At 37.7% G+C, this 11,630-nt stretch overlaps 1 protein-coding gene across 1 annotated transcript in view; it reads right to left on the reverse strand.

Annotated features, from left to right (window-relative positions):
- map2 (microtubule-associated protein 2) overlaps nucleotides 1-8,757 on the reverse strand; it is a 73,632-nt gene extending 64,875 nt beyond the window's left edge. Inside the window, exon 1 of the mRNA XM_079464553.1 lies at nucleotides 8,711-8,757. The gene's annotated coding sequence lies outside the window, so the exon portion shown is untranslated. The remainder of the gene's footprint in view (nucleotides 1-8,710) is intronic.
- Between the last annotated feature and the right edge of the window lie 2,873 nt (nucleotides 8,758-11,630).

Below are 11,630 nucleotides of genomic sequence, written 5' to 3' on the forward strand. Positions count from 1 at the left end.
TATATTGCAGAAAGATGTTTTCTCCGGGTTTCTTCATTCTATGGTGTTTGGACGGTCAGCTAAAGATGCTTCGAAAAACATGTGCTTTGTGTAGCCACAAAAGAGGATTGACGTTTTGTATAAAAAAACACTTGGTTGCTTCTATTTTTAATACAGAAAGTTATGCGAAGCCGAAACATAAGGGCACAAATTACCAAGTCACATCTCATTAGACATTTTTCCTCAAGAAACTATAACTGAAGCATATAAATAAATCATTACAGGACTAACCCTGAGAAAGTTCTGGCACTTTACACGGAGTTATTTATACTATATACTATAGTTAACAGAAGTAGAATAACATTTTTGTCGCAGTTCATTCTGTTTGGGTGGTTCCCTTGCTCTGAGTCGGGTTTGTAGACAGCAAAATAAACAAAGAGCATAAAAGGTCCAATGTGTAATATTTATGAGGATCAGAAATGCAATACAATATACATAACTACGTCTTCAGAGGTGTATGAAGACCGTTCATAATGAAGTGATCTTAGAATGAGCTATTTCTATCTACATACACCATGGGTCCCCTTGCATGCAATTCGCCATGTCGTTTCTACGGTAGCCCTAAAGGGACAAACAGCTCTACCGAGCATGTTTGGTAAATGCATATCTCTTTCAGCAAAGAAGTAAAAACGCAACAGCATCTTCGTCCTGTGCGAGATGACATAGTGCTTCAAAGGGAGGGGAGGAGCGAGTCGTTGGTTGCAATTCGCAATCTCACCGCTAGATGCTGCTAAAATCTCAACGTTGCTCCTTTCAAAACATCTGAAAATAATCAATGACTTAAACTGGAGATAAGTGTAATATATGACTGACTGATTATGATCAGTAACTTGTAATACCGCTTTAAAGATCTAAGTTTTCATTTATCCAAGTTGGGAGGAAACCATATTATGTATGACAAGATGAAGGATGAATCCTATAAACATGATGGGAAAAGTTCTTCAAAGCACCAGCGTTGAGCAAGCGAGGCTTAACATGCGTTATTAAACACGAAAGAGTCTAGAAGTTTACAATCTGGGTGCCAGCTTCCTTCATGAGCGCAATAAAGCAAAAAAACATTCTCCAACACAAGCTTGTGAAATACCCTCTTTTCAGAGACCAGCTTTTGCACAAACACTTGTCAGATGTCATCCACGGAAGCTTTGTTCTAGAAAGTCAGTCACGATCTGCAGAAACACTGAGCCACCTTGCGCTCGTGGCATGCTTGAGAGCGATCCACCCCCGACAGATGATGGAGCATTATCTCACGGGCCTGGCTCTTTAACAATAAGCACTTAGAGAGCAGCAGCCCACACACTTCTGCCTACACATGGGCGTCACATCTCCCCACTCCCCTGCACAACCCTGACACCCTTCTGGCCACACCGTGTGGAATCAGTGAAGAGAGGATTCTGGGTAATGGTAAAATGACTCACTGTAGTCACTTATTAGCTCTTTGACTCCTCCCACCTACCTGCGCCTATTCACAACCCACGTAGAGAGGACACAACATGCACGAAGCACAGTGTGTAACTTTACCATGCACATGGCTCAGCCCACACATTAACCTCCATCATACACACACACACCTGTCTTCACCCACACAGACAATCAACCAGTTTCTTAAGGATCGTCCCACGCCTGCCATCACTGCTCCTCAATGCTCTGCCATCTTATACGTTTAAGAAAATTAAGAATTTAAGAAAACATATGGCAGTTAAATCATATATTTTAGTACGATTTGCCTTCTCGCCAGTGATGTTAGGTTTACGGGTGGGGCTTCAGTAGTGCTTTTTCCGAATAACCGTAAACATTTTACAATTAACATCGTACAAATTCATACCAATTTGCCACTTTGTAAAAAATGGCACAATATACAGCAAACACGGGAATTACAATTACTAGCTATTTATCTGCCAATAACATTACATCAAATAACACATCTGGAAAGACAGCTCCTCTAGAACGTAACTCGTGCTGAACCTATAACATTTCTTGAAAAAGTGTTCACTGAGAAGTTATCACTGACACCAGACTTCACTACAGAAAGATGTAATCAGACGCTTGTTAATCAGACTCATAGGAAACTGCAATGCGTGTCAAGAAGAAATATAATGAAATCTCGTGAAATTGAGTGCTCGCTGCCGCATTACAGCACTTGGGAAGCCATGTTAAAGCAGCCCTCAAGCTCTCTCTCTCAATTTCAACTCAATCCCAGATCTGTATAACCACATTTGTACAAGTCATGCATTCAATCGTTTAACTGCTGCCCTATATGCAATTTGTATTCGGTTCTCACTTTGGTTATAAATTGCTTTTATTGCGTCTTAAATATTTTAAAGCCACAATGGTTCTCAAAGTGCTTTTTATTTAAAGCTTTCAAAGATCCCAACATCTGATGCTTCTTTTTCCATTGGCCAGCCGGCGGTATGACAACATCCATAAAGTGCCAGATTAATTGGAACTTTATTAGCAAAAAACAACCACATGTCTTGTGAGTCTGCCTATGTTTTTGCAGTGACGGATAACTTGCTACTGTTGTTCATCCTGTAAAATAAGAATTTAGGCTTGATTTTGATGTAAACTTGAGTGGTCCTAGACAAGTAGGCGTGTTGAAATAACATTCTAGGCTATAAATGTTGTGCGTTTACAACGGTCGTATCTGTAGAACACAACTTGACAGTTATTAAAATCAAAGTCCCTGGATTATAGAAGGGTGCTTTCTTACTGGGTCACTGCTGTCAGTTGTACTATTCCTTAACCTCAATTTTATTTAAGTAGCAGGGCTTCCCCAGTGCCCTGCGGATACCACCAGCCAACCTGGCACTTGATCCTCAAGTCCAGGGAGAGACAGGCAACTAAAAAGACCTCTGTGCCGGCCCTCGTAGTTTACTTCCACATGGACAGACCTTTGTAGAGCCTCCTTTGTATGTTCCAGAGTCTTCATTACTCCTGAGTCACATGGCCACTGTTTCCATGGCGGTGGTTGCCATGGTTATAAAAGAGCCTACATTCAGACCATTATGGGTCTGCGCCATTAACCAACGGTTCTAATGCATATAGGCTAAAGGGCTTCATTAAAGGAAGAGAAAGTTTTATGTTTCTTCAAATTCCATTTAAAGTTTGGTGCTTTTGATGCATCACCGCTGTTCAACAGGCCCAGAGCGCTTCAGTGTGCCATTTAAAGATCTGATCGGCAGAACAGAATGAATTGTGCTCAAAACAATAAGACTAAAATAACTGATAATTAACAAAAAAACATGACTGGTTATAATAGCACAAACAAAATGGACTCTTTTTGTATGCCTTAATAACACAGAACCAAATCTGTTTTATCTGCCTATGAGAAAGTATAACAAACTGTGTTTGATTTAGATCAATCTGATGTCTGTTTAATAATCGGTCGACTATTTTTTACAATAAAGACCAAATATCTAATGAGTTTTCGTTTTATTTAATGAACAGAATTCGTTTTCATAAAAGTTGTCATTGAGGATAATAAACTTGAATGTCAGAGCACAATTCATTACGCAATGCAAGTTTGTGCATTAACAGGCATTGCTGCAAGAAACTTAAGAGGACATCAACATTAACTGTGAGCTTTTTTGGTTCTATGGTTTTCTCTTTCAGGTCAGCTACTCTCATTGCAGAGCAACAGTTTAAAAAAAGTACGTGCTATCTAAGTTCACTAGCTGGTTTCAAATAGGACACCAACTGACCCAACATCATGAAACCTTGAAGGTTATTTATTATTATTAAAAAACATTAAGCATAATATTTAAACTTCTTTGCCAGTCATAAATCCAATCACTTTATTAAGGTTTTATTTAAAACATATCATTCAATGTTCACTGCAGACACATTTTCTCTCAGTAACCATTTTTTATTCATTTTGAAACCTTTAGACAGTTTTTCACGAAGATATTTATTGTGGCTTTTAGGTAAAAGACAAAGTGAACGGATTAAAACTGTGACAGGCCGAAACTTAAAACAATTAATATACCTGCAAACCTGAAACAAATATTCTGACTTTTATGTTGATAAAGATGATTAAGATTTATAACTGTTTATTAAATAAATAGTATTGCCATCAATATTGTATATAATGCGTCTTTTTATTACACATTTTCTTATTCGTTTTATTATGCTAAGACATGGGAAAACGAGAATATTTAATAAAAATACAAGAAGTAATACATTGATTAAAAATTTACTTTTTACAATAAATTTTTTTGAAGGACATTTGAAGGATCTGGAAATATAAAAGTATTACATATCCATATAATATATCTTGTTAACAAAGATTTATTTTCTTCATTCATCAAGCTTAAATGTAAGCCAACATAAACAAATTCATATGGATGGCGTGTATTTATCTATTATTCAATTTATTCTAAATTTATTCTCAAAAAGGGACTCTTGGAATTCCCTTTTCAACCCTTTTTAATAAGATTCAGCAAAAAAATTCCAGTAAATTTCCTCTAAATCTATTTCTGTATTCGTAAAGACTTTTGTCATTTTATGTTAAAAAAAAATAATATAAACATCTATAAATAAATGTACTAAAAGCCTTGAACCTCGCAGACAAACCATAAATATACCATACGACCAAATATATGTTCGGAGCTTAAATGGTGCACTCTCTTACACAGTCATATCCATCGTCACATCTACCCAACTTAATGCAGTTGCCCAACTCAATACATTATTGAGCTCTGTGAAACATGCACAGTGCCCACACTAAAGGACTCCCAGAAACACATTCATCTTTCCAGCAGATGAGCTTACAGAGAACATCTGCCTGTATGACAATAACACATTTATCATGACTGAACCGAAACTAATATCCTATGCTGTCTAAAGTCCACATTTCCTATCAGGAGTCAAAGACATAAAATGATTATGAACTGGGTGTGAAAGACCAGTTTCTGCCTCTGCCCTTGGGAAATTACAGTGCTATGGATCAGATGGGGTGATGGTTGTCCTGCTGATAACTGGCCTCCCCATCATCTGCCTGCAGTGCAAGTTCAAGGTATGGCTAGAGAAAGACGCCCGTCCTTTGTTCTGCCCCAGAATTGGTGGGGGAGGGATGTGGAATAGGAAGAGCCCATGGGCAGCTCAGAGTCAAACAGTAGCAGACAGATTATAGCTCTAGACAGTTTAAGACAATCCTTAATGACACTATTGGCCTTGACGTATTGTATTCACAGCAAAGTGGACGAGGCTCTAAATGGCTGTATTTTATTGTATATTATTTATGACCATCGATAGGCAAGCATTTATCAGCATTGGCCAACAAACATATAACCTAGTATGTAAGGTTATATGTTAAACACAAAAAACATAGAAAATACAAAACGTGTAGGCAGAGGCAACACTAATTTCAGATTTGTGGAATGTGCATTATCGGGTGTAAGATGGTTAGAGTAATTGGGTGTAGAGGTGACCTGCTTTCAGGGAGTCCACAGGGAGAACAGTAACTTCATTGTTTTGGGGTCCTCAGAAATGCAGCTCATTTTCCATGAAGAGTTCAGCAGTAAGAGTGAGACCACCTCTACCCTTAAAACACGGTCCAAACATGCTTCCTGCTCTCACACACTAACTCTACCTTTTATATAAATGTCAGTGTAAATGTCAAAATACAAAATGTCAATCTGTCAATCTTCACAGCACAAGCTACAAACCAAACCATTGCATATACAGTACCATTATAAATGATTTAAAGGAATAGTTCACTTTCAAAATTAAAATTCTTCAAAATTATTATTTCTGGCACTCTTATCATTTTAAACCGATATGATTTTCCTTCTTCTGCAGAACACAAAAGAAGATATTTTGTAAAAAGTTGGTAACAGAAAACCGTTGGTCCCCGTTGACTTGCATTGGTTTTCTTTCCATAGAATAGAAGTCAATGGTGACCAACAGTTTTACAAATCTTTTTTAAATATCTTCTTTCGTGTTATGCAGAAGAAAGAAAAATCACACAGGTTTAAAATGACAACATGATGATTAAACGATGACAGAAAAAAAGAAAATGTTCCCCAATCTAAAATAGATTGAGCAAATGATGGTTTCAGTAATCCATCACATTTATTTAAAGGGACAGTGCACCTAAAAATAAAACATCCGTCATCATGTACTTCCCTCGTGTCATTCCAAATCTTTGACTTTCTTCTGCAAAACACAAAAGATGATATTTTGGTTGGTAACCAAAAAACACTGGCCCCCATTGACTTCCGTTGTGCCTACACAAAACCGCTGAGACGAAAGACTCACATACAGGTTTTGAATGACACAAGAGTGAATAAATGATTTTCAGAATTTATATCTTGGGGTGAACTATACCTTTCAATTTGGTCCTCATGACTACAGATTCATTGCTGAATCAAGTCCTGTGCCAACATTAATGTTAAACGGACAGATTCTTCAGAATATCTTCTTTGTTTACAAGACATGTGTATTCAAAGGGATACTCCACCCAAAAATGTGCTCACCCTCAGGTTGTTCCAAACGTGTATAACTTTTGTTCTGATGAACACAAAGCAACTGTCATTTCTGGGACGTCATTGACTACCATAGTAGGAAAACATTTTGAAGAATTTCGGAAAGCGAACAATTCTAGAGCACCTTTGAGAACCATTTTAATGGTTGTCAACCAACTACGGTTGTCAATAATGTCAGAGAAATGTCAGTTGCAAACATTTTTCCAAATATCTTTCTTTGTGTTAATTTTTAAAATAACTTTGTGTGAACAATACATTTGTACAGATTTGGAACAAACGAGTAAACGAAGAAAGAGTTTTTACTTTTGGGTGAAGTATCCCTTTAAAGTTGTGTACTTTAAAGGTGTGTACATAATGCAAGAACCCAAAACTCTGAGCAGTACAGATTCCTCAGAGTACAAAACTATCTTGAGGATTCAGCATTTAGGTAAAACTCCCTCTGGTCTTATCATGTCAGAACCTGAGCAGTATAGAGGGAATGTTCTAGACCCTACAGCATCATTGATCGGGCCGGCGAGAGGTGCTTAAGAAGGCAGCAAGGATAAATGTCTCTATCACTTCATTAGCCATGCATTATGCATATACCTGCGCCTGCACACTGTTCATGGCCAATGGAAATCAATATACAACATCACAATATGCAAATGATATAACACTGAATTGTGGCTCAATCAAATCCAGCAGTTTCTGCCAATATTTTGTCGGTGCTCAGGGGAGGTCTAAAACGGAGTATACAAAAAGACATGTACAAAACAAGGGCACAACAACCACTCCAAGCAGACAAGATGTCATGCATTGGTGCTCTCTGAGCATGGTTATTCAGGAGCAGGACAGCACAAGGACAACGACTATTCTCTGTAAAATGTTAATGCAATCACGACAGCCACTAAAGTGGAGGCTAAAATGATGGAACAAAGGTTGTGATAATGTAATTGGGCTCCTTTCGTTTGCAGGGTGCACAACTCATTTTGTACTCTGAATGTGGAGTGTCACAAACAATAGGCTGCCTATCAATTGTACTAGGGTTAGAATTCATCAATAGTATTTATAATTAGCTTACCATAAAAACTCTATAAAGTCTATGGGTGCCTATTCAGACAAGTAAACGTGTGTGGGAGGAGACGGGGGTCCAACTTTTTGTCTCCTTTTGAACATCTGTTCTATTTAAGGGAGAGGGTAGCGTGCTAACAGATGGTCAAGGCATCCGACCGACGGTGACGTATTTAGACACAGTACCACTTGGATGTCAATGGACTTTATAAGATATATGGCCCACATTATTAGAACACAAGAATATTAGTCATCCGGCACAGGGTGCTGTGTTAAATCTTGCAGCCCTGACTATACATGAATAAGCTTAGCAATGAAAGAATGCATAAGATCGTATAAAACACAGCATCATCAATGATATCACTAAGTCTTCTATACGGTCAAGGTGATGATTTGCAAACTGAAGCTGTTTAATCATGACCACCATGGCAGGTGTTTAAGGATGGGAAAACATGCAAGAGAAGGAAAGCCACCGTACATTATATATTCACAATGCACAGCAATGGATGTAAACTAAAAACAAATGGATTTAGGAAGTTTAAAAAATTTATTCAGAATAACTGGGTAGTATGTGAACACCGGGTAGCTTTTGCTTCAGCACCATTGCTGCTGGACTGCAAACCTCTTCTGCAACAATAGCATATGAAAATGTCTCAAGTTTCCTCCTTTTTGTGACCATCCGATTAGTTTCCTTTGTGTTACATTTCCAGTAAGATAAATGCAAGTCTCAATTATGTCAGTCAATGGATATTAGCACAAAAGAGCATTTTAAGGAGGCGTAAGATTTTTTTCTCAAGGATTTAATCACTCATTTGGGAGTCAGGTGGAAGGTGGCACACCTTTTCAATCTTAAAACACGTTTTCTCTTTTAAGTAAAAAGAAATAAGGAATTTGATGCATTCTTAAATTTCACCAGATTCAAGAACAATTCACATCAGCACCACCGTTTCAATTCAGAACAATGCGTCCTTTCTCAAGCAACAGGGATTATCCGTACCATTAAAACCTTTCAATGCATGGATTAAAGCAGTTTAAAACAAAGGATTCACAGAAGTTGCAGACAAACATACGCAAATCATGCTGACCGATTTTCATTCATATTATGGCTTTTCTGCTAATAAAGAAAGATTGTGGTTTACCTGTTCGGCGTGTTGCGTCCGCTGCAGGCTTCCTCTCGAAGCGCAGTGACTAAGCGCCGGCGGTAAAGATCCGCCCACTCTAAACTCCGCCCAATATTGGGTAAGCACCGCCTGTTTATGAATAATTACCGTAAATCACAGTGTGACCGTGCATAGTGAGACAGAGCAGTGTATTCGTTATGTAAGATTGATTTACGCAACACACAAATAAAGTGACACCTGAATATTATTTTATTCATGCATTTCATTCATGCAATTTAGCTGAATATTTTGATACAGTGTGCCTAGTTTAGTTTAGTTTGTTGTATGTATTTTTACTTTTTATTTATTTTTAATATGTATTTACCTAAGTGTGTCAATCTTTAATAGATGTTTTGTATCGAGACTATTCTACTAAAGATCAGTCATCATTGCCTATTTACTGCATCCTCCCACTTATTTTGTAAAACTAGAAATCTAAGCATCTGATTCAGTATGGCTTTCGAGCATACGCAGTGTTCATATATCTGCCCTTCTATTCAGTTGCCTAAGAAATGTGTTTGTCGAGGAGTGTGTAACACACGTCCAACACACAACATGTTTCAACTGAATCTCATAGGGCTACTTACTCCAGGCACATTCATTTCCGGATGGAAATGAGAGATTCATAAATTATGTGCGAGCCTCGATGGGGGAGTTAAAACAACTGTTAGCATGTTGTAAGTGATGACCACTTTGGGTTTTCTTTTCCAGCTTAGTAAGCAAACACTGCTCTTTTACACCTCAGAAGATGGAAAAGATGATTTTTTATTGCTTCATCGAGGACAATCAGTGCAAAAACAGCAAAAAATATACATTTATTATACTATACTTCATATTTCTTAGCTTTTCCCACATTATTTCATAGGCCTATATGTGTGTAAATAAATGCTAGTTTGAGTCATGTTATCATAGCAACAAAAATATGATGGGGGGGGTTAAGAGAGACCAATGCAAGTTAAGAGACGTCCTCCCATCCTCTCCACTTCTTTAAATTAGAGATGCTGAATGAAGGCACACTCAAGTGTCTTTATCACTATGGAGACACGAAGCTTCCAATGGAGTCATATAAGGCTGAGACTTGTCCATGCAAGGGATTTTTGGTATCAAGTCTGTCATCTCTATATGCCTCTCGCAGCAATCCAGGATCTGCTTACTGACATGTACGCAGAGCCAATTTTAACATATACAGCTCTAAGGAGACTGCTGAGATGTTAAGCACCACCACTGCCCTTGTTCGCTTAACCATCTGTGGATTCAGCTACATGCATACACACGCCTATGCATACCAGCAGCGTCAAAAATGAACAAGCTTGGGGCAAAAACGCCACTGAAAGTGACAAGATGCCCCAGAGATATGAAGTTGGTCTATCTATCCGTATGTCTGTGTCCATATATCCCTGTGCCCTGATAGACTTTACTGGATCCTTAAGCATGCTGCATACTGTATGCACTGTATTAATACAGATTAAATGAAAAAATCCACTTTCTTTTGATTATGGAATTCATTATTGATGTGTCATTAATGGACTCATGTCATCCCACACATTTGATCAAAACACTCCACCGTTATGCTCTCCCTGTGAAACTCCCCCTGCTGGTGGAAATGAATCACTGAGAGTGTCTCACTGGACCTGTAAATAATGATCTCCATTCCATTCATTTTTCTGTTTGTGACAGAAAAAGATGCTCATTCAGCTCTCAGAACAGTGAAGATCAATACAATGGCTATCCACAGACATTTTTCACTGATTTCTGAAACAGGCACGGAAAAAACCCACAGACTACAGACATGAAACTCTTTAAACCATAGATTCATTCTGTTGCTTTGTTTTCAAAAAGGCATCATATATGAACTCCTTACACAAAGGCTGTTTTAAATCGTAAGTTACTATATTTATATAATATTATATTTATACCGTATAATAATGTATATTGTTATACTAGATGAGGCCGTCTCTAATGAGTCAATATAAATAATCAAATAAAAATGAATGCATTATAGAATCTTCACTGAACTGCATTGTAATTTTACTCTACGAATTCATTTCGAGATGAAACACCAAATGTTGTGTACAGTACAGTATGTAGCTTACAATGCTCCAAATGGTTAGAACGCTGTCTTAAAAGGTAGCTGAGCTGTCTGTGTAGGCAGTAGTTAGTTCACTCAGCTTTGAGACGGAGACTGTACACATACACTTTGTAGATGAACCTTTGACTTTTGAGGAATATCAGGGTCTAAGGATATGATAACCTTTCTATGTCATAGGCATAGGTAACCTTGACGCCTTATAACCAATCAGCCAAAGCCAGGCATTGTCTGGATGTGTGTGGTCTGTTTGTGGGATGCCTAATCAGCTTACTGCTGAAAGAGATCAAACACTACACACACACACACCCGAGTGCGCACACAAACACACGCGCACGTTATTATAAATGCAATAGGATTTAGATCTTCCAAAGCCCGACATACGGAGTGGAAAAGATTGCTGTTTCATCCCTACAGAGATCCAAAGTAATATGCCTTTTGTCAGTACCACATAGGTGCCCTTTTATGGTGGATTTTATTTGTGATACATATTATGAAATAACATAAATATTATTGTATATATCTCACAAATGCTGTACATTTTTTGTACATTTAACGTTGTTAAATATTCCTAAAAAATATATTTTATTGGGCTCACGAAAAATAGTTTGAAAATGTTTATTAGAAAATAAAGAGAGTTAATTTCCACATGGAGGAAAATTGACAAACTTCCATTTGAGCATATACAGTACTTCAGTGAAACTCTAAAATAGGTTACATTAACAGTATAACACCGTACAGAGCGACCAGTGCATTTAGGGGCTGTCCCAGATATTTATAACAGAATTAAATAGGTCATCAGCAACCTGATGT

Source organism: Barbatula barbatula (genome assembly GCF_947034865.1).
Source record: "Barbatula barbatula genome assembly, chromosome: 9".
Taxonomy (NCBI): Eukaryota; Metazoa; Chordata; class Actinopteri; order Cypriniformes; family Nemacheilidae; genus Barbatula; species Barbatula barbatula.